The following is a 22,931-nucleotide window of genomic DNA, read 5'->3' on the forward strand; positions in this document are numbered from 1 at the left end:
TGTGAAAAAAAAATATTGTTTAAAGTGAAAGTAGTGATTTGGTCAAAATGAAAGTAAGGTAAAATTCACAATGGAAAATTCCTTATCAACTCGCAAAATCAAAAGCTAAAACACGTCAAAAGAATGGATAACAGCTGTCATATTCCTGAGTTTGTACAGACATTTTCTTATGTAGAAAATGGTGGATTAAACCTGGTTTTATAGCTAGTTAAACCACTCACTTGTATGACAGTTGGATACATTTCTAGAGGTTACAGGTCAAACATGCAACTTGAGATGCGACTATGACAAAAGCATTGGCATTAACAAAAGAGATCAACAGAAAACTTGAAATCAGTTTTATTTTGCAGCTAGATGTCACATAAGATTTATTCTCAGTTATGTCTGGAAGCATCTGAGAAACTTGATTATACAACATGGTTTGTGTCTAGAATGAAAGTATTTTTTTTTGTGACGCTAATATTCAGCCTTTTCCAATGAATCAATAGAAGAAACAAATGAACCTTTTGGTAATACTTGAGGTTTCTGTTCCTGGTTATTAGAACTCAATTACATTGTCAGTGAATGAAGGACATCTTCTATATTTTGTGGAAAAACAGTTGTAATAATTTTCTTCAGTATTTCAAGTAATCTATTACAATAAACAGATTTAGAATACATATTCTAGGAACTCCTTTCTTCTTCTGAAAAACACCTCATCCTAACTGCTTGTAAAAGTTCATTAACATGGTGCATTCATTCATAATGTGGAAACTGCTGGATTATTTCTAAAAAAAAGAAAGTATTTTATTTTACAAACTTAATCAAATATGAGGTATAAGCAATTTTTACTAGTTTAAATATTTTTTCCATAATGATTGATGCTTAATTCAAAAGATAGTTTTTGTTTCTCTCATGGTTAACTTTTGAGTGCATTATTTATGCACTTTTTATACATCATTTACTATTTTTGCATACCGTTGTCTGTTTGTCTATTGGTCATCAACATGTCGGACATGAACTTAATAAACTGCTGCGCCATGAGCGCATGATACACCCTTTGTCTTGTGTGTATGTTTTATGCAGTAATCATCAATATTTTCTGAGATACAGCGCAACATGTGGAAAAAAAAACTTTTATACCAAAAAAGCTCAATAACTCTAAAATATAAACATTTTGAATCATCACCAAAAGATAGACAGATCTTTAGATTAATATAACTAAAAAAGTGTTTAAAGTTAAGCAATTATCATAAATCGTTTTCGAGATGCAGCGTGACATGTGAAAAAAACACACCCCTGTTTTAGTTACAAAGTCCTGTAACTCAAAAAGTTTTAATATTATTTTCACCAAAAAATATTTAGATCATTTGACCATTATAAGAAACAACTACATTATGTTTCATGAAATTTTGATAAGTCCTTCTCAAGTTACGGTGCGACATGTTTACACCGGACAGACAGACGGAGGACATTTGTATACCATAATACGTCTCGGGCATATAAAAATGCTTTAACCAATTTACATAGCTGGAACCAAGCTTGATACAGCTCTGAATTTAGATTGTGATTAAACATTTGACAATTAAGCTTTTATGATTCAATATCCAAACTCTGAATAGATTCAGCATGTCAAAGAACCCCAAGATTTCAATTTTTGTTGAAATCAAACAAAGTTAAATTTTGGCACTAGATGTGGACCAACTTGAAAACTGGGCCCATAATCAAAAATCTAAACACATATTTAGATTCAGCATATCAAAGAACCCCAAGAATTCAATATTTGTTAAAATCAAACTAAGTTTAATTTTGGACCCTTTGGAACTTAATATAGACCAATTTGAAAATGGGACCCAAAATCAAAAATCTAAATACACAGTTTGATTGAGCATATGAAAGAACCCCGGGAATTTAATTTTTGATGAAATCAAACAAAGTTTAATTATGGAACCTTTAGACCTCAATATGGAAAAATTTGATAACAGGGCCCAAAACCACAATACATGCTTAGATTCAACATGTAAAAGAACCCCTTAAATTATTTTTTGGTAAAAATCAAATAAGTTTAATTTTGGACCCTTTGGACCTTCATGTAGACCTTTTTGAAAACGGGACCCAAAATTAAAAATCGAAATACACAGTTAAATTGGGCTTATCAATGAACCTCAAGAATTAAATTTTTGATAAAATCAAACTAAGTTTAATTTTTTACTCTTGGGACTTTATTAATGAAATCAATTTGAAAGCGGGACCCATAATTAAAAATCTAAATAGACAGTTAGATTTGACATATCAAAGAACCCCAATAATTCAATTTTTGATAAAATGAAACAAAGTTTCAATGGACCAATTTAAAAATGGGACCCAAAATTTCAAAACTTAATACATGTTTAGATGCAGCACATTAAAAAGCCCAAAAATTCACGAATAAAATCGCAGTGAAATGGGTCAAGAAATAAGCAATTCATACAAAGTAATAGAAAAGTATTGTTTCTGAGTCATGTTTCTCCCTATTGCATAGATATTTCTGATTAAAAGAAAAATTTGGCTCTAATTTTGGCCAATTGATGTTATAATCACTTGTAACCATTAAAATTGGTATTAAGTATAGATTCCCAAATGATTTTGACTGGAACTGGACAAAAGATTGTTTATTAGATAAATACACCCCCCCCCCTTTTTTTTTGCCTAAAGAAGAGCGATCCTATATATAGCTAGTTTGTGGGGGTTGAGTAAAATGTTTAAACACAATTTTAAAATATTGATTGAGAAACTGTTGTTGTTGATTTACAAGGCAAAACACTTCTCAATCTGTCTGTCTGAATAATACCTGTGATAAAAATTCCATGCTACTTTTAGAAGTGATGCTGTTTCATTCACTTAAATTCTTGCCTGTGTTACATCTGACACTCTGAAAAATGAAAGGTTCCTGATGACTTCATGTTAAATTGCTATTTCCCCTGTTTGATTCTGAGGAATATGTCAAATAAATCTGGTTTTGAAAAGTTTAAAAAAACCAGAGGAACATTTCTAACTACAATAAAACTCAGTTATGGGCACATACAATATTGACTCTGAGTGATCATGGCTGACCTATACTGTTTACTTCTATGTTCTTTGATCTTACTAGAGATATTTTTCATTGGCAATTATACAGCAAAAAAATATTTTATTTTTGCAAGTAATAGTTTCTACGGGTTCAATTCTATGCAATCACTTTATGATATAACATTTGCTTTCTGTAAACCTTTTCATTAACAGTTTGCATTGATAAAATTTCTTTAAATGAATAAAATTGAGAGTGGAAGATTTATTACAATGATTTCACAACCTTAGGAATAATGGATGTCAGCACTTCTGATTGTGACAAATTTTACCTTTGAACTGATGAGTTATGGAACTTTGTTAAATGGAAAATATCCCTTATGTTAGATGTCTTGGTACTTGTATTTTATATTTGTATATATCTATGTATTTCAAGTAGTGAGACTATAATAAAATATTGAATCTGAATCTGTCTTGATGTTAGATAACATTGCTCAGCAATTGCATAAATTATAAAGTTAATTATAGTTCATAGTATAAATAGAATTTTCTTTTAAAAATGGATTGTTTTGGGGAAATACAAATAAATTATTTTGGAAAAATAAAAAAAATACTAAAGTGGGTTGATGTGGTCTGATAGCATACATCTTCTGTTGTTTCCATCTTTTCTTGATATGTTGGCAGATTCCCTTTTCTTCTTGTTGATTTAACCTTGAAAATAAAAAAAATATTAATACTAACAGGATCTAAATACTAACAGATGATCTATATTAAGCTGAAATATTTGCTTGTAATAAAAATTAAATAGCAAAATATAAAGCAATTAATTCCCTTCATATTCAATCACTGTATCTTACTAAATATATAAGGCATAAGCAGTTTAACAAAATATTTTCTATAGTGGATGTAAATTTATATTTTTGATTATGTAAGAATAATAATTATTTACACAACAATTAAATTGATTCAGCTTATTTAAATGGAGAATAAAAATAAAAATCAGCAATATAAACAGCAAATAAGTTTTGTAATTTTTGTTAAAATGCTTATTTTTTCATAGACAAAAAACATAAAGTTATAGTATCATTTGTTAAAAAAAATAGGTGCAATTTGTGAAAAGGATAGGACTCTCCAATATAATTTGTTTTCTAGCCTTCCTGCGCGACTCAGTGAATGTAGCAATGAGTCTCTATCCTGGTATGTGAAGACTTTGTATGACATATATCATAATATTATTACTAAACACATGCTGAACCTTTTGTGAAGATACAAGGATTACTTTTAAACAATATATTATTATTACCTCATTTCCCCTTCAAGTACTGCATCATTGACATCTATTCTTATTTTCTTTAGAAACAAAGTACAACATGCTGGAAAAAATGATAGCAATTATTTATAAAACTACAGTAAAACATTGAAACAAGTTCTGTGTTAATCTATACATGTATTGCTGTTCAAGATTTATTAATATTGCATACCAATTATACATTTGTTTAAGTGAAAGGTACTTAACCATACATAGATGTTCAACAGAGTACTCATCTATTTTCTATCATTATACTATTTTTTCTAGAATATTTTTTTTCAATTAAACTTTTTTGGGGAAGCTGGTTATTTACAGCTTCAAAACATTGTTAAAAGATACTCCTTATCTAGGATGCTTTAAAAACCCTATCAAATCTCAGGGTGGGGGAGGAGGGATATTGAATACACATCTAATCTTGGGTCAGGGGGTGGGAAGGGGGATATTGAATGCAAATCAAATATTTATATTCACAACCATGGTGTTATGTAAATAGGAGTTTTACAGTTTTGACAATTTTACAGCCAAAGCACTCTTTTGAAATAAATATCAAATAATTCATAAATTGTAAAAATAATAGATTAAACCATGCACTCATCCTTAAATTTAGGCTCCTGAGTAGGGAATGTCAATTTAAAAAATAGTATCAATGATTGTTTCACAGGTGACATAAAATATAGGGGCTAGGGTTTACCAAACAAAGAATAATTAATATAATGCCCAATTATTGAATTAAAAAATAATTATGACCATTGTGATTGGAGATAAATAAGTACACATAATTAAAATAGAGAATAATGGGATGCAAAAGTAAGAAGAGTAACTGTGGAAAACAAAATCATAAGGTAATTCAATATAGATTATTAGTCACAGAATGAAGGTCAAACATAAAAAAAAATCAAATTATTACAGAAATCTAAATTTCAATTATAAAATCATTTTCCTTAGAATTGTACAGAATAAGTATATGTTTCAAAAATATAGAAAATGTGTAAAAGTAAATGATACATAACAAATTAGAGGACCCCGATTCTTACACTCATGAAAGGAGGTAAATTAAATATCTGTTTTGAAACTAATTTAATACATAGAAAGTGTTCCTTTTTTTCATTAAAAAACATGTTTGCATTGTCTTTTTAATTGAGAATATTTAACAAATAATCACTGATGAATGATAATAATGAAAATTTAAATATTTACATAAACTAATCAAAACTATAAAAGGGGGAACAGGGGGAGGTCATGTCAAGTTCTTTTTATTTCCAATACTCACATTCTGTCTAGTTAATAAGATGAATAAAATCCTTTTCCTTTGGTCCACTACTTTCTAGTTTAAGGCTAGTTCTGTAAGGTAACGACTCGAGTCCAGAATCCTTGATGTGGTCAATATCTGGATGAAAACTTTTTGTTGGCATAACATGCGACGTGCACACTTTGAATTGTTTTTTTTTTTTCTTCATTTAATTAAAAGGGCTGGTAAAATATACAATATTGATGTGAAGATCTAGAGCTACTGGTGGTTTTAGACCATTCTCAGACAAAATAGCAAATATCTGGAATGTACTGCCTGTGTTTCACCGTTTCAGTGTTTGGCAAGAGGTTAAATGAGTTCATCACAATCCACAAACTTTGGAGAGAAACTGCACCCCATAGTATCTACCTTGATATATCTTGTTTTAACCAACATTATGATGGTTTTATCAGTGTCTGCATTTCGTCTGCACTTTATTGTGGGCATTAAACCTTGCACTTCCTGTTGTTCCTTTATGTTTTCAATGAAGAAGAACCATAAGGGAAGATAATTCATAGAAACATAGTTGATTTTTTCCAATTTTCAATCCACATTTTTTTTCTTAAATCAAAAAACACATACCTGAATTCTTTTTTATTTTTAAATGGGGGATTTATCTTCATGATTTTGGAAATATTTTCTATAAACTATCTGGGAAATTTTGTCAAAGCTTCAATGAATTTTGGTGAAATTTGGTTTTCATTTAGATGTCAGAATCAACCCCTTCTCCAATAGAAAAAAAAGCACATGTACACAATTGTCAGCCAAATGTGTGATATATTTTTAGAAAGGCAAAGGGAACAGCTTTTAGATGTGATAATGGTCTGCATCATTTATTGTCAGGATTAAGGGGAAATAAGCATTGATTTTAAGGATTTTTTTTAGAATTTTCATTGAAAAAAAAGCCCGAAATCAAAATGGCCGCCATTTCCATAGTAACAAAGCCCAAAATCAATTTCTAAAGTGTTATTTGTTAATTATATTAGTTATGTAGTATGTGTACAAAGAATGGTAAAAATCTGTGACATAGGTGTGAACACTAATTTTGGTCCTTACAGAGAATGGCTCTTAAGATACTTGAAATATTTCATGCATTTACATATTACGTTTACTATCTAATTACCTACAATTACTTGGAATTACTAATAATTACTTAATTTTTGACAAGCATTTTTATTTGTTTTTTTTTATTTGAATTGAGTAAAAAAAATACTTGTTTTAATCTACATCATTTCAGACACGACAGTTTCCGCCATTTTAATGCTCTTGAGATCTTCTGGTGTTGGAATTTTTTAAAACTTATGAATCAATGCAACTGTTTGACTTTTTGTATCATTTAAGTGGGAAAAAATAAAGTTTCCCGCTTTTCTGGCGTTTTCGGTAAATTGGGTTTTATTCTGCAGTGCTCTGTGTTTTTGTGTTCTTGGTTGAAATGCAATTAAAATGTTTTCAAAATTCACACCTTCTATTTCATTCTGTTTCAATTTCAAATTTTAGCGGTAATCTTTTTTTCTGTTTCGACTCTTTTTTTTTTGTACGACCCTCGCGTCGGTTCATTCATCTTTTCTCGTTATATATGACTTTATTTTAGTCCTATATTTTTAAGTCTCTTTTCTTTTTCCTTTTGTCGCTTTATATCCCTGTAGTACGCAACCTTTTCTGCTCCAATATAAAAACTGAGAAAAGATATAGTTCATGTAACAAGATATTTTTTCATCATTTTATAATTCTATTTTTTTCAAATAAATTGCTAAAAGCTAAATATGAATTAAAAAATATAGCTAAATGCACCATTCTTTTTTTTTCAACAACCATTTATAGCTTTTTTCAAAATTTCACCACACGAGTAGTTTTAATTATCTGGAACATTAATTGAAACAAATTTAGCACATGCGTTACGTCGTAAATAAGTTTTTGTCGGATTTTTCGACGACTTCAGACGTTTGGACAAAATGACTACCGTTTTGTATTATTTTTTTTTTGTAGACTATTATTCATTTAAGAATCAAACATGTAGTAAATAAAAAAATATTCTAGTCATTTGGTACTCTTCGTGTATCTATTTTTTGTTTTTATTAATGAATTATAAAAAAACATTAACGACTTTGACAAATGAAATATTAACTTGGACAAAATGACTACCGCTTGAAAAACGACTGCGTAGAGAAGATTTTACAGAATCTACAATTTTTGAACACACGAACAATGAGGCAAATATTTGTACTATTGGTAGATGCTATTATTATCTTACCCTTTTTAGACATTTCTTGCTAAAGAAAAACCGGCTTTAATGTCACAAAAAACCGACGCAGGTCGTTGTTCCCGCCAAATTTCAAAGATTTAGAAATATGATCACTATACATCAGAGTTAAAACTGTTGTTTGAAAATGTAACGTTAAATATCAGTTGGTTTTTTTATATATAACTTTTAATTGTTGTTTAATCCTAAAATATTTTAGATATAACTACTAATATGACCAAGATTTAAAAGAACATAATTAAAAACATGTACTGAATGTGTTTTTTATAGTGGCAGCAGCTGACTCTACATTTTATGAAAGCGAAAGTAGCGTTCAAAATCACAGACCAGTTTCGCAAAGTTAAGAAAACGATAAATATACCTAAGGAACCTTTAATAGATCGTTTTTAAGTTTAATATAAAAAAAAAAAAAAGAAGATGTGGTATGATAACCAATGAGACAACTGTCCACAAGAGACCAAAATGACAGTGGGGAAAATCTGATTTATTGACAATCGGTATAGTTAATCTGGTATTAAGAACTAGTGTTCCCTTAAATATATTGGTTTATTACTGTCATAAAAGTTCATAATATATGCATCAGACGCAAGAAATAAGCGCAAAATGAAGAAAAAAAGTGCGATTTTTTTCGCCGTCGTTTCAAAACCCGTGAAGTATGCGGTAAGTAACAACTTTTTAAAACTGAATATTAAAGTATATGAAGTAAAAAAAAATAATTTCTTTATCACATTGTTGAAAAACAATATTATATGTAAATCAAGAGGAACACATGTAAACAACACTGTTGTAAGAATGGGTAGAAAAATCATAAGTAAGAAATTTGGTAGAAGTTTAGGCAGACATAGGCAAAAAAGGAGAGAAAACACATTATAGAAGACATGAAGTCAAGTACATTAAGGTCGTTGTTGATGGTGATTCATCTGTATTTGCCAAATCAGAGAAGAGGTACTAAGTTGAGGAAGATCGGTTATAAAAAAAGAATGTGCAAATCATGTTTCAAAATGCTACAGGTCAAATTTAGAAAAAGTAGCGACTGACAATCCCCTGTACAAAGGTAGGCATCGTCTTTTCAAAACAACGAGCATAAGCTCAGGCTAGTTAGTGCTTTGAAATGTGCCATTCAAGTACGTGCAAAAGAATTCAAGGAGAAAAAAAATGATAAACTAACTGCAGTAAAGGAGTCGAATAAAGATATTAGAAATTTAGTTCGTCCTATTGTTGACAGGCCAAAAATCAGACAGCACAAACTTCTAAGCAAGATGATACAGGTAACATTAACGAAACTATTATAATTAGTGACCAAATAAACTTTTGGACTAAAGGATCTTTTATTTCGTGCCAGGAAGAGGCCCGCAGTGGTACTTTAATTGAGTACAACAATGTTAAACAGCATATTATAAGAGATGTTACATTCATACTCAATAAGATCGCTGAGAAATCCGATAAACTCTTTGGAATCAGTACTACAAACCTTGCTGAAAGTTGGATGCACATAAGAACAAAATTTGATGGTGATAAAGTTTACAACATTTGTAATAGTGTTCATGGCATGCTCGTTGTTATGGTGGTGCTTTGAGAATGAACTTTGGTCCACAATGGTCTTGCAATGTTTGGATATCATCCACAGGAACAGAGTCTGGATTATTGTACAGGAAACTTTAAATTTATGCACATCTTGAACAAACTTTAGCCAATTCAACCAGGTACAAATCAAAGCCAATTGTTCATCAACTTCGATGGAAAAAGAATATTTCAAGCCTGAAAACAAGCACCACAAGAAAAGCTACTAGAGCTTATGGTCCGGAAGCTACAGATGTCTTTTTATAATGAAGTGAATGTATTACATAGGTAATGATCATTCCAATGGATGATAATAGCACACACATAGTTTATGAGAACAAAAAAGATAAATATGATAAATTGTTCAAACATTTGAGGTATTATTCTGTTTCAAAAATATATATAACGCTTATATAAAGTATAAATCAAGTACATAATATGTAATTTTGTATAAACATATCAAAAAGATGTGGTGTGATTGTCAATAAGACAACTCTCCACAAGGGACCAAAATGACACAGAAATTAACAACTACAGGTCACTGTACGGCCTTCAACAATGTGCAAATCCCATACTGCATATTTACGATAGTTTCTCTTACACTAAATACAACACCACGTGCATGATGGAGATGCCCAGTATGTAAGTTAGGCTTCAACACGAAAAAAGAAATGGAGAACCACTTTCTGGCATGTGTGAAGAAAAGACCTGCTGATGAAAGAGTTCCTATGTGACATATGCCACCAGCAGAAACTATATGAACCACCAGATAAGAAGACATCCAACATCGTTATCAGCAATAGAGGATACAGACAGTAAATGGGAAATGCAAAACCCGGGAACCCTGTCAGATGTACTCGGAAAGTCATCGAGAGCCAAGACAAGTAAAACAAGCACCTGTGGTAGCATCAATTTCGCTAATCCAAGGCTTAGTCTTCTCCCCTAACCGTGGACTATTCCTCAAGAAAGAGGTTGTTGAAAGTTCTTTGGGACTAAAAAAAATATAAAATTACATTCACATTTCAAAGAATGCAAGAAAACAAGATGCCAACCACCACTGCAACTATTGTGGTACCTACTTTGGACAGCTCGTTCTTGGTTCCAATGGTGGTTGAAACTGACTCGGATGAATCTCATCTCATGGTTGGTATCGTCCTCACCAATGGATGTATAGTGAATTACAACAACTACACCAGGAACCATTCAAATAATAGCACAGATTGTTAGGCCAGCTGCCACTTCTGGTTTGATGCTGGTAGAGAGAAGAATCGTGGGACGATACAAAGAAAACGGCAAAGATGTCGAAGAAACAGAAATATGGAAAAGGGGATAAAACAGTTGATGTATTTCAATGCAAATATCAAAACCAGGAAGGTTTGACAGCACCATACAGTACTAAGGTAGAATACAAATTTCGATAGCTTTGTAGAGAGTGAGACTTGTAAACAAGTTCTCTGAATGTTCGCAAAGGATCAGACAATACAGTCGTTTTAGTTACTTGTTGAAGGAAAAAGATTTCCAAGAATTATGAAAACTTTTGTATTTTTAGTGTCGATATATTATGCCCTGCTTCTTAGAATATATAATAATGATGTCCTTCGGAAGGGGGTGTTAAATACGAGGTCCTGTGTTAATGGAGTACTACGCTTTGTGCACATTAAAGATCTCTCTTAACAAGTTTCTAAAGTTATCCATAAATGGCCGGTTGTTAGGCCAAATTATTTCATACCGGTTTTGGCTTTGATGTTTTCAATGGTTTTTAAATATACTATTTAGCTTGTTGGTTTTTATTGTTAAAGATTAGATGCTAAATATTTGTAAGGATGCATTTTTGAAATCAAGATGTAAAACGACTTCAGAGTATTTAGGATAAACATACGGCAAAATTGCGGGTACTTTATTCATTATCTAAATCGCATGACCTATGCTAAATCTGCCCCTTTATGCGAGTTATCTCCCTTTTATTTACAAAAAAGACCCACATATAAGGAAAAATTTTAAGCGGCCTGCCGACGGAACTTTTAATGGCATTATTCTTTAATCATTTAACCCCATCCAAACCCTCTTGAGTGAGTCTGACTAAAAAAAAACTCGCTATTTGACTTTAAAAAGCAATTAAAAAGACAATAAACATCTAGCTGACTATTCATTGCTAAAACTTGTTTATGTAATGTTTCATAACTACAAGTATTAATTGAATTAAACCAATGATTTATCAATGTAAAAGGGAAGCAACTCGCTTCTGAAGTGTTACCGGTACAAGGAGGCGCCTTCAAGGAAATACATTGGATTGTACCAATTCATTTTAAAATTCGATTGTGATTGATACTTTATAACACATAAGAAGATTTTTCTTAATCAATGAAAAAGAATGCGTGTACGTGTGTGGAAAGGTCTTTTTCTTTTAATCACAAAAAAAGGGGGTGCATATTCAAACCATGGGTAATATAGGAGGATCAAGGTCCCAGTTTATGAAAAACCAATTCTTCGGTAGTCAAAAAAAGTTTAAAGTTCATGGAAATAGTTCTTTAATGTTATCTAAACAAAGACCAAAAGAGTTTATTGAAATTGAATTCGGAACAGAGAGGGAAGTAGTCAAATTGTCACTTAAATAAAACTTTTCAATGAAAATGGCTTTTAAAATTAATATAAACACTAACTTTACATCATTACCAATAGTAATTGACACTACAATAGAAACGCAAAACGGGAATTCATCAAATGTGAACGATACACACAAAAAAGCATGGATCCTTCTAGATAGGGGAACAGTTCTTAAAATACACAGCATCTACAGTGAAACAAGTATTTCGCCGATACATATAATTAATGATAAATTGAAAAAGAGTGTCCTTCCGATTTTAGAAAACTGCGTTACTTTTATATCAAGGTTTTTTTCAGCTGTCCGGAGGACACAACTCAAAGCTAGGTGTGTAACCGGTGGGCGAGAGAGGGACACTATACCACGGGAAAATGTACATTTACAGGTGTTTTATGATGAAATGTGTTTTAAGAGTGAATTAATGGCGAAAGAACGTAAAATTAATAATGGCAAGCTGAACTCGTTGTATGCCGAACATTCGACAACAGAAAAACAATTAAACTCTCTCAAATTAAAGTCTGACGACTATCAGAAAAATTTGAGATTGTATAAAGAGGCAAATACAGCCTTAAATAAGTACATTGAAAACCTACAAAGCCCTCTAGTAAATAATGGTAAGACAATACCAGAGTGTAAAAGCAGGAAACAGTCAACTAAAAAGATTAGTATTCTTAAGGAGAGGGTAAACAAGGCTCTATGGTTTGCTAAATCAATTGGGGTTGATTTACAAGAGTTAAAGGTATTCGACTCAGCAGGTTATACGCATGACCTCTTAAAAAACACAAAACATGTTGGCAGGTATGATCAAATGCCAGAGACGGAGCAAGATAAGGTAAAAAGTTTTCTGTGTGCTCTTGACAAATTCAGTGTTTCTGACGATGCTTATCATGAACTTGCTGTGTACAATAACGAACTTCCAAGATCGTACTTGATGAAATAATGTCGTCAGGATATCAATGATATGTGCACAATAACTCAGACCCCTGGTAAAAGTCAGGGTGCTCAACTCACGTTGAAAGAAACTCTAGATAGACTTCTTACTAGACATGATATAGAGGGCTGAGTTTAGCACCCGGAATTTTACCAGGGGTCGGAGTTATTGTGCACATATCATTGATATATACGGTATTCAGGAAGTCGGGAATCAGAACACTGTTTTGTCATTTGCTTGACCACAATATATTTTTTTTCTCATAAGAAGAAATAAAATATCCCATATCAGTCTTCGAGTGGTCAAAAATACTTATTAGAGTTATTTATAGGAGGAGATATGAAGTGTTTATTGATTTCACTAGATTTAAATGTGGCCATTGCAAATTTTGCATGCCTTTATTGTAAGATAGAAAAGAAAAATAGATACGATATTATATACGGTATTCAGGAAATAAGGAATCAGAACATTGTTTTGTCATTTTCTGGAACACAATATATTTTTTTTCTCATTAAATTTGGGGTCAGAATATGTTTTTCTTTTGAAGTTAATGGTCACACCTTATATTAATGTACTGAAATGAATAGATATATACTGGAATCATTTTTTAGAAGTAACTATATTTTTCAATGATGCCAACGTACTTATATTAATACAAAATAGATATAGGAAGATGTGGTGTGAGTGCTAATGAGACAACTCTTCATCCAAATAACAATTTAAAAAAAGTAAACCATTATAGGTCAATGTACGGTCTTCAACACGGAGCCTTGGCTCACACCGAACAACAAGCTATAAAGGGCCCCAAAATTACTAGTGTAAAACCATTCAAACGGGAAAACCAACGGTCTAATCTATATAAAATAAAAAATCGAGAAACGAGAAACACGTATAAATTACATAAACAAACGACAACTACTGTACATCAGATTCCTAACTTAGGACAGGTGCAAACATTTGCAGCGAGATTAAACGTTTTAATGGATCCAAACCTTCTCCCTTTTTTCTGAAACAATAGCATAACATAGAAAAACACACATTAATATATTAATTGGCAGGCTTAACTCGATCAAAAAACGTACATTAATACACTATAAACGAATAAATTCGATCTGTGATATCTGAATGCAAATGCAGTTAATAAAATATTAGAGACAAACATTCAAGGCCAAAAAGCAAACAAACAAGTCCAAACAAAGCCATGGCAAGTCATCATTGCGAAATATTTGACCCTTCGAAAATATTCACTTCAGAAAAAAAAACGGTTTAAAAAAAATACAGGTAAGTCTTGAAGTTTATACAAATATATTTCAAATAATCAAAGCTATACCAGCTATATAGACAAGATCCATATAAATATAAAATAACAAAAAAGCATTATAAACAGTATCAACAGGTCGAATTAACAAAAAAATACGATTTGAAAGAACTCGCAGTTACTGACAGCTAGTTAAAAGAACAATTAATAATTAAAAAAAACCATGCATCAGAGACTTAAATCAACTAAAACACATCCCAAGGATTAGTATTTTAACGTCATGAACAGTCAGAGAAGACATGACTTGTGCAAAGCCAAAAATAAATGTATTGACAGGTAGTAGGATAGTGAGGAGCGACTTCTATAGAGATAAAAATTAACGTGTCTGTGTCTCTATACATCCCGCCTTAAAAAAAGATAAAATTTAGTTACGTTTTAATTTGCTAATGACAAAATCGATATTAGTGCCAATGTAAACTATATTCAAAGATCTAATTACAATATTGGTACGATAACCTTTACTTATAAGTTTGTTTAAAGGTTCGATGAGTTACAAGGATCACATAATGATTTCCTCGCTTTAAGTACAATATAACCATAAAATTTAGGATGTGAAATACCATTTTTAATAAGTTTTCTACAGGTATAGCCAAATTTACTAATCAAATCTTTGTATCTATGAAAGAATTCAGTAAAAGTTTAAAGTAATTTTTGGTATCAAAATCCCTGACACAGCAATTTCCGAGTGATGCATTGATTACGTTCGTTAAAATCTATGACATCCAAACACACGGGCAAACCGAACGAGTTGGGATATATAAACACCGTATGATGGAGCCAAAGGCACATCGCCGTCTAAAAAAGGAAAATTACCAATAGGAAATGAAAACTCGTCTCTTTTGTCGTAAATTTTAGTATGAAGTTTCCCGTTTGAATTAAAATGTCTAATCTAGAAAAGGGCAACTGCTGCTGTTTGTGTTAGATTTAGTTAAAGTAAGTTCTTTTGGGTAAATTTCTGAAGTATATTTAGAGAACTCTGGATTATTTAACGAAAAAATATCATCCAAATAACTGAAGGTACTTTTGAATGTATCAACCAAATATAACAATGATGGGTCTTTACTGAGTTTGGTCATAAACTGGGATTCACAGCAATATAGAATTATATCTGCTATTAAAGGGGCACAATTGGTGCCCATAGAAAACCTACTACTTGATGATACCGCCGAAACGTACATAAATGTTATCTAGCAGAAAATTTAAAGCTTCAATCATATCCTCACATTTCCAGTAAGTCCGTATAACAACTAAAAGGTGTCCGTGTATCATCTAAAATGTCCGTGTAACACCCGTAAATGTACTGTTTTTGTAAAATAGCTCTGCTGGGGACAAAGTCGTACAACACAGTTTATTTAAAATATACAAGGAACGTGCTAGTGAGGTAGGAAAATGGTTGCACAGTTTTTTCGGACATTTTTTTCTTCCGGATTCAAATGTTGAAGATTCATTCGTTGACAGTATGATTGGTGGCTGAAGCACCTTAAGAACCTATATGTTTCAAATTTCGTACTACCTGACAGAAAAATTATGTGATAGTTAAATGCCGATTTCCACCAATATTATGGGCTGAGTAGTCATAACACAGTAAGTGTACGATAAATGGTGAAGAATCCTTTCATGCAAACTATAATGAACAGGTCTACTCGACACATCTCGGCTTTTTTGGTCATTTTGAAGAGTATCATTGAACAACAGTCGGGAAATTACATTAAGATTCATTGTTTTGATGAACAGGCATCCCAGTCAAGAATTGAGAAAAGAAACTTCATTATTTAGTTGAAATGTTGGCGAAATACCAGTCAGAACAGATAACAAGGGCTTCATTTGTTCACTCCTTGGGCTTCAGATATCAAGAGAAAACTGACCTGTGATGACTGTACGTGTTTTTATGTCTTTAGAATGTTTACTTTTATCTGTACAATGTATATAAATAATCATATAAATATCAATGTGCTATGACATAAATGTGCAAGCATTCTACGTAAACTTATCCGAAAGAGAATGAGCCGTTGTTATATTATAGTTTCTGTGTGTGTTACAATTTAACGTTGCGTCGTTTGTTTTCTCTTATTTTTTTAGTGTAAATTGACATTGCGATAAGACGTGTCACGGTACTTGTCTATCCCAAATTCATGTATTTGGTTTTGATGTTATATTTGTTATTCTCGTGGGATTTTGTCTGATGCTTGGTCCGTTTCTGTGTGTGTTAGTTAAATTTTAGTGTTGTGTCGTTGTTCTCTTATATTTATGCGTTTCCCTCAGTTTTAGTTTGTTACCCCGATTTAGTTTTTTGTCCATGGATTTATGAGTTTGAACAGCGGTTTACTACTGTTGCCTTTATTGAACACATGGATAGACAGAATTTGTTTAGCAATCAACAGTTTGGTTTCATGGATGGAACTTCACTTCAGCTGAAAGTCCTAGACCAGTGGACAGGGGAGGTATATTACACTCGATTTATATGGACTTCATGAAAGCGTTTGATAAGGTGCCACAAATGAGACTACTACACAAGATTCAACATTATGGTATCAGTGAGCAAACTAGAAACTGGATAAGAAGCTTCATTAGTAATAGACAACAGTGCGTACAGGTCGATGGGTCAAGATCAAGTGGGATGAATGTAATCAGTGGAATTCCTCAAGGCTCTGTATAGGGACCAATATTATTCGTTCTATTCATTAACGACGTGCCAAACAATGTTATATCAGATGTATTCAGGTTTTCAGACGATACAAAATTATTTAGAGAAATAGTCGAGCATAGCGTTCAGAACCTTATTCAGGGAAGACCGCGATGTCCTATTTGATTGGAGCAAAACTTGGCTATTGAAATTCCACCCAGACAAGTGGAAAATTTTACCGATTAGTGGAAGGAATACTATACATCAACCTCCAAACTACACGATGAAAAAGTATGAAGACGGTCGCACTACTCTTGAAAATGTTGAATCAGAAAAAGATATTGGTGTAACTATTTACATAAATCCGACATTTGCAAATCATATTCAAAACAAAGTTAACAAAGCTAACCAGATCGTAGGCCATTGGTGTAACTATTTACATGAATCTGACATTTGCAAATCATATTCAAAACAAAGTTAACAAAGCTAACCAGATCGTAGGCCACACTCGTCGTTCCTTTGTCCACATAGACAATCGCACATGTACATTGTTATTTAAGGCACTTGTAAGATCGAATCTGGAGTATTCAAACAGTATATGGTCAACCTACAGGAAGGCTGTCATAACAAGTATTGAGAATGTGTAAAAGAGAGCGACCAAAATGTTGCCTACCATACGAAGACCGCTTACGAAAACTCAAGCTTCCAACTCTCCGTTTCCGCCATTTACGAGGTGACATGATAGAAGTGTACAATGATATTGTCAGTTTGTTTTTGATTTATTAGTTTGACTGTCCCTCTGGTATCTTTCTCCTCTTTTATTGACATATACGACACTAGAGTAACACATGGTTTTCTAGAGATACAAAACTCGAACTAAAACTAAGAGGCCACTCAATAAAACTTGAAGTCGTCTGGATCTGAGGAAGCATTTTTAATCAAAAGAGTAGTGAACATATTGAACAGCCTCCCTGAAGAAGCTATATCAGCAAAAACTTTAAACGCTTTCAAAAATAGATTAAATAAATGTTGGGCCAACCAACCAGTAATGTATAATTTCGAAGCAGACTATGAAATTTTATCCGAAAGTATAAAATGTACTATTGAATACAACGATGATGAAGTAGAGCAGAATATAATGTTACAACAGTGCCAGTGATCTAAAGATCCATAGGTAAATGTGCTATGAAATGACTTTTAAACTTTTAACTATAATGAAAAATATGACTTAAACTCTGTCAGGTCTAACCTACAGGTCAAAATACCGGATAAAGGAGGCTGGAAGTCATAAAAAACAAAATATTGCAAAAGTGCAAAATTAATATCCTTTTTTAAAAAGCGGTAATGTCCTATGATTTAAAGCGCAAGTGTCCAAAAAAAGCCCAAACATCCCTCACCAGTCGCGTTAAAACCCCTCACTTGCCCCCTCAAAAGCATTCAGATTTTTAATTTATCCCTAGGTTTTTTTCATCTATGCAAACATTATCATCCAATCATTTGGGGACAGGATTTCGGTGTTTTCTAACAAGCTTTCTCAAATAAGCTGTCCTTAATGACGTATATAGATATAGGAAGATGTGGTGTTATAAATTAACTTAACGGTACAAATTTTCTTGCACCAGATGCGCATTTCGACAATACATGTCTCTTCAGTGATGCTCGTGGCCAAAATATTTGAAATCCAAAGCTTATATAAAAGATGAAGAGCTATAATCCAAAAGGTCAAAAAAGTATAGCCAAATCCGTGGAAGGAATCAGAGCTTTGCATGAGGGAGATACATTCCCAGTTAAAGTAAACCATTAAGTTAACATTTACAGTTAATGTAAACCATTATAGGTCAATGTACAGCCTTCAACATGGTGCCTTGGCTCACACCGAACAATAAGATATAAAGGGCCCCAAAATTATTAGTGTAAAACCATTCAAACGGGAAAACTAACGGTCTAATCTATATAAAAAACGAGAACCGAGAAACATGTATAAATTACATAAACAAACGACAACTACTGTACATCAGATGCCTGACTTAAGACAGGTGCAAAAAATTGCAGCGGGATTAAACCTTTTTATGGTACCAAACCTTCTCCCTTTTTCTGAAACAATAGTATAACATCACAACATAGAAAACACACGATAAAAAATCAATTGGAAGGCTTAACTCAATCAAAAAACGTAAATTAACACACTATGAACGAATAAATTTGATCTGCGATACCTGAATGCAAATACATTTTTACTGAATTTGCCTCTACATTTTTGATACCCGTTCGACAGTTTATTTTCGATTTATGAGTTTGACTGTCCCTCTCGCATCTTTCGCCCCTCTTTTAGACAATATATCAAAGTTTTTTAGTTTATAGTCGTAGGTCCAGAATTCTCTCGCAGCACCTTTTCTCTAAATAACAAAGTGTTTTTCACCTGAAGGATTTTAATATTTGTCTTCCCATAAAAATGTTTGTTTCAATTATATCTAGTTCACTCAACCCTCAACTAAAAAGTGTCCGTGTATCATTTAAAATGTCCGTGCAACACCCGTAAATGTACTGTTTTCTAAAATAGCTCTGCTGGGGACAAAGTTGAAAGTCGTACAACACAGTTTATCTAAAATATACAAGGAACGTGCTAGTGAAGAGGGAAAATGGTTGCACAGTCTTTTCGAACATTTTTTTCTTCCGGATTCAAATGTTGAAGATTTATTCGTTGACAATATGATTGGTGGCTGAAGCACCTTAAGAACCTAGATGTTTCAAATTTCGTACTACCTGACAGAAAATTATGTGATAGTTGAATCCCGATTTCCACCAATATTATGGGCCGAGTAGTCATCACACAGTAATCGTACGATAAATGGTTAATAATCCTTCCATGCAAACTATGAGGAACAGGTCTACTCGACTCATCTCGGCTTTTTTTTGTCATTTTGAAGAATATCATTGAACAACAGTCGGGGAATTACATTTAGATTCATTTTATTGATGAACAGGCATCCCAGTCAAGAATTGAGAAAAAGAAACTTCATTATTTAGTTGAAATGTGGGCGAAATACCAGTCAGAACAGATAACAAGGGCTTAATTTGTTCACTCCTTGGGCTTCAGATATCAAGCGAAAACTGACCAGTGATGACTGTACGTGTTTTTATGTCTTTAGAATGTTTACTTTTAGCTGTATATAAATAAACATATAAATATCAATGTGCTAAGACATCAATGTGCAAGCATTCTACGTAAAATGGAGAAACTTATCCGAAAGAGAAGTATTGAACACATGGATATACAGAATTTGTTTAGCAATCAACAGTTTGACTTCATGAGTGGAACTTCACTTCAGTTGCTGAAAGTCCTAGACAAGTGGACAAAGGAACTTTACAGGGGAGGTATATTACACTCGATTTATATGGAATTCATGAAAGCGTTTGATAAGGTGCCACAAATGAGACTACAACACAATATTCAACATTATGGTATCAGTGAGGAAACTAGAAACTGGATAGGAAGCTTCCTAAGTAATAGACAACAATGCGTACGGGTCAATGTATCAAGTTAGAGGAATGTAATCAGTCGAATTCCTCAAGGATATGTATTGGGACCAATATTATTCGTTCTATTCATTAACGACTTGTCAAACAATGTTATATCAGATGTATTCATGTTTGCCGACGATACCAAATTATTTAGAGAAATAGTCGAGCATAGCGATCAGAACCTTATTCAGGGAGAACCTCGATGTCCTATTTGATTGGAGCAAAACTTGGCTATTGAAATTCCACTCAGACAAGTGGAAAGTTTTACCGATTAGTGGAAGGAATACTACACATCAACCTCCAAATTACACGATGAAAAAGTATGAAGGCGGTCGCACTACTCTTGAAAATGTTGAATCAGAAAAATATATAGGTGCAACTATTTACATGAATCTGACAATTGCAAATCATATTCAAAACCAAGTTAACTCGTCGTTCCTTTGTCCACATAGACAATCTCACATGTACATTGTTATTTAAGGCACTTGTAAGATCGAATCTCGAGTATGCAAACAGTACATGGTCAACCTACAGGTAGGCTGACATAACAAGTATTGAGAATGTGTAAAAGAGAGCGACCAAAATGTTGCCTACCATACGAAGACCGCTTACGAAAACTCAAGCTTCCAACTCTCCGTTCCCGCCATTTACGAGGATTTGTTTTTGATTTATGAGTTTGACTGTCCTTCTGGTATCTTTCTCCTCTTTTATTGACAGGTTTATACGACACTACAGTAACAAATGGTTTTCTAGGGACACACAACTCGAATTAAAACTACAAGAGGCCACTCAATGAAACTTGGAAGTCGTCTGGATCTGAGGAAGTATTTTTTAATCAAAAGAGTAGTGGACATAGCCTCCCTGAAGAAGCTAAATCAGCAAAAACTTTAAACACTTTCAAAAATAGATTAGATAAATGTTGGGCCAACCAACCAGTAATGTATAATTTCGAAGCAGGATATGAAATTTTATCGTGAAAAACGTACTATTAAGTACAACGCTGATGAAGTAAAGCAGAATATAATGTTGCAACAGTGCAGTGATCTAAAGATCCGTGGGTAAATGTGCTATGAAATGACTTTTAAACTTTTAACTATAATGATAAATATGACTTTAACTCTGCCAGGTCTAACCTACAGTTCCAAATACCGGATAAATGAGGAGGGAAGTCATAAAAAGCATAATATTGCAAAAGTGCAAAATTAATATCCTTTTTTTAAAAAGCGGTAATGTCCTATGATTTAAAGCGCAAGTGTCCAAAAAAAGCCCAAACATCCCTCAACAGTCGCGTTAAATCCCCTCACTTGCCCCCTCAAAAGCATTCAGATTTAATTTATCCCTAGGTATTTTTTCATCTATGTAAACATTATCATCCAATTAGTTGGGGACAGGATTTCGGTGTTTTCTAACAAGTTTTCTCAAATGGGCTGTCCTTAATGACGTATATAGATAGATATACATGTAGGAAGATGTGGTGTGAGTGCCAGTGAGACAACTCTCCATTCAAATAACAATTTATAAATTAAAGGAAACCATTATAGGTCAATGTACGGCCTTCAACACAGTGCCTCGGCTCACACCGAACAATAAGATATAAAGGGCCCCAAAACTACTAGTGTAAAACCATTCAAACGGGAAAACCAACGGTCTAATCTATATAAAAAACGAGAATCACGTATAAAAACAAACGACAACTACTGTACATCAGATGCCTGACTTAGGAAAGGTGCAAACATTTGCAGCGGGATTAAACGTTTTAATAGTACCAAACCTTCTCCCTTTTTCTGAAACAATAGTATAACATCACAACATAGAAAAACACACGATAAAATATCAATTGGAAGGCTTAACTCAATCAAAAAACGTAAATTAACACACCATGAACGAATAAATTTGATCTGCGATACCTGAATGCAAATACATATTTACTGAATTTGCCTCTACATTTTTGATACCCGTTAGACAGTTTATTTTCGATTTATGAGTTTGACTGTCCCTCTCGTATCTTTCGCCCCTCTTTTAGACAATAAAGCAAAGTTTTTTAGTTTATAGACGTAGGTCCAGAATTCTCTCGCAGCACCTTTTCTCTAAATAACAAAGGTATTTTTCACTTGAAGGATTTTAATATTTGTCTTCCCATAAAAATGTTTGTTTCAATTATATCTAGTTCACTCAACCCTTATGGCAATAGGTTTATATGGTTTATAATGAAAAAGATTAATTACATTATAAATTCCTTGCACAACTTTGTTCACCCTTTTAAAAATACAATGAGGTACACCTTAAAGATGAACCAGTGTTTCGGCAACTAGATCATGCATCTGTGCATGAAGAGCAATATTTTATACAAACAAATCTCAAGAGACTATGATAATGACTAATATTGTTTTTTTATAACTACAAATGATAAATGACCAACATATTGTTTACAATGCAGTGAACCATGAAAAGATGAAGAGTGTCATCATGTAAATATTTATCATATTTAAACACC

General features: G+C 32.6%; 1 long non-coding RNA gene across 2 annotated transcripts; it reads right to left on the reverse strand.

Annotated features, from left to right (window-relative positions):
* Positions 1-648: 648 nt before the first annotated feature.
* Positions 649-6,179, reverse strand: LOC143085543 (uncharacterized). Of its 2 annotated transcripts, XR_012981372.1 has the most exons (5): positions 5,604-6,179; positions 4,328-4,397; positions 3,670-3,735; positions 2,810-2,890; positions 649-767 (listed from the first exon to the last, which is right to left on the reverse strand). It is a non-coding gene; the product is annotated as an uncharacterized LOC143085543 (long non-coding RNA). The 2 variants fall into 2 exon arrangements; XR_012981365.1 differs by lacking the exon at positions 5,604-6,179 and having other exon boundaries at positions 4,328-4,577.
* Between the last annotated feature and the right edge of the window lie 16,752 nt (positions 6,180-22,931).

The sequence above is a fragment of the Mytilus galloprovincialis genome, chromosome 1, assembly GCF_965363235.1.
Source record: "Mytilus galloprovincialis chromosome 1, xbMytGall1.hap1.1, whole genome shotgun sequence".
NCBI classification, from domain to species: Eukaryota; Metazoa; Mollusca; class Bivalvia; order Mytilida; family Mytilidae; genus Mytilus; species Mytilus galloprovincialis.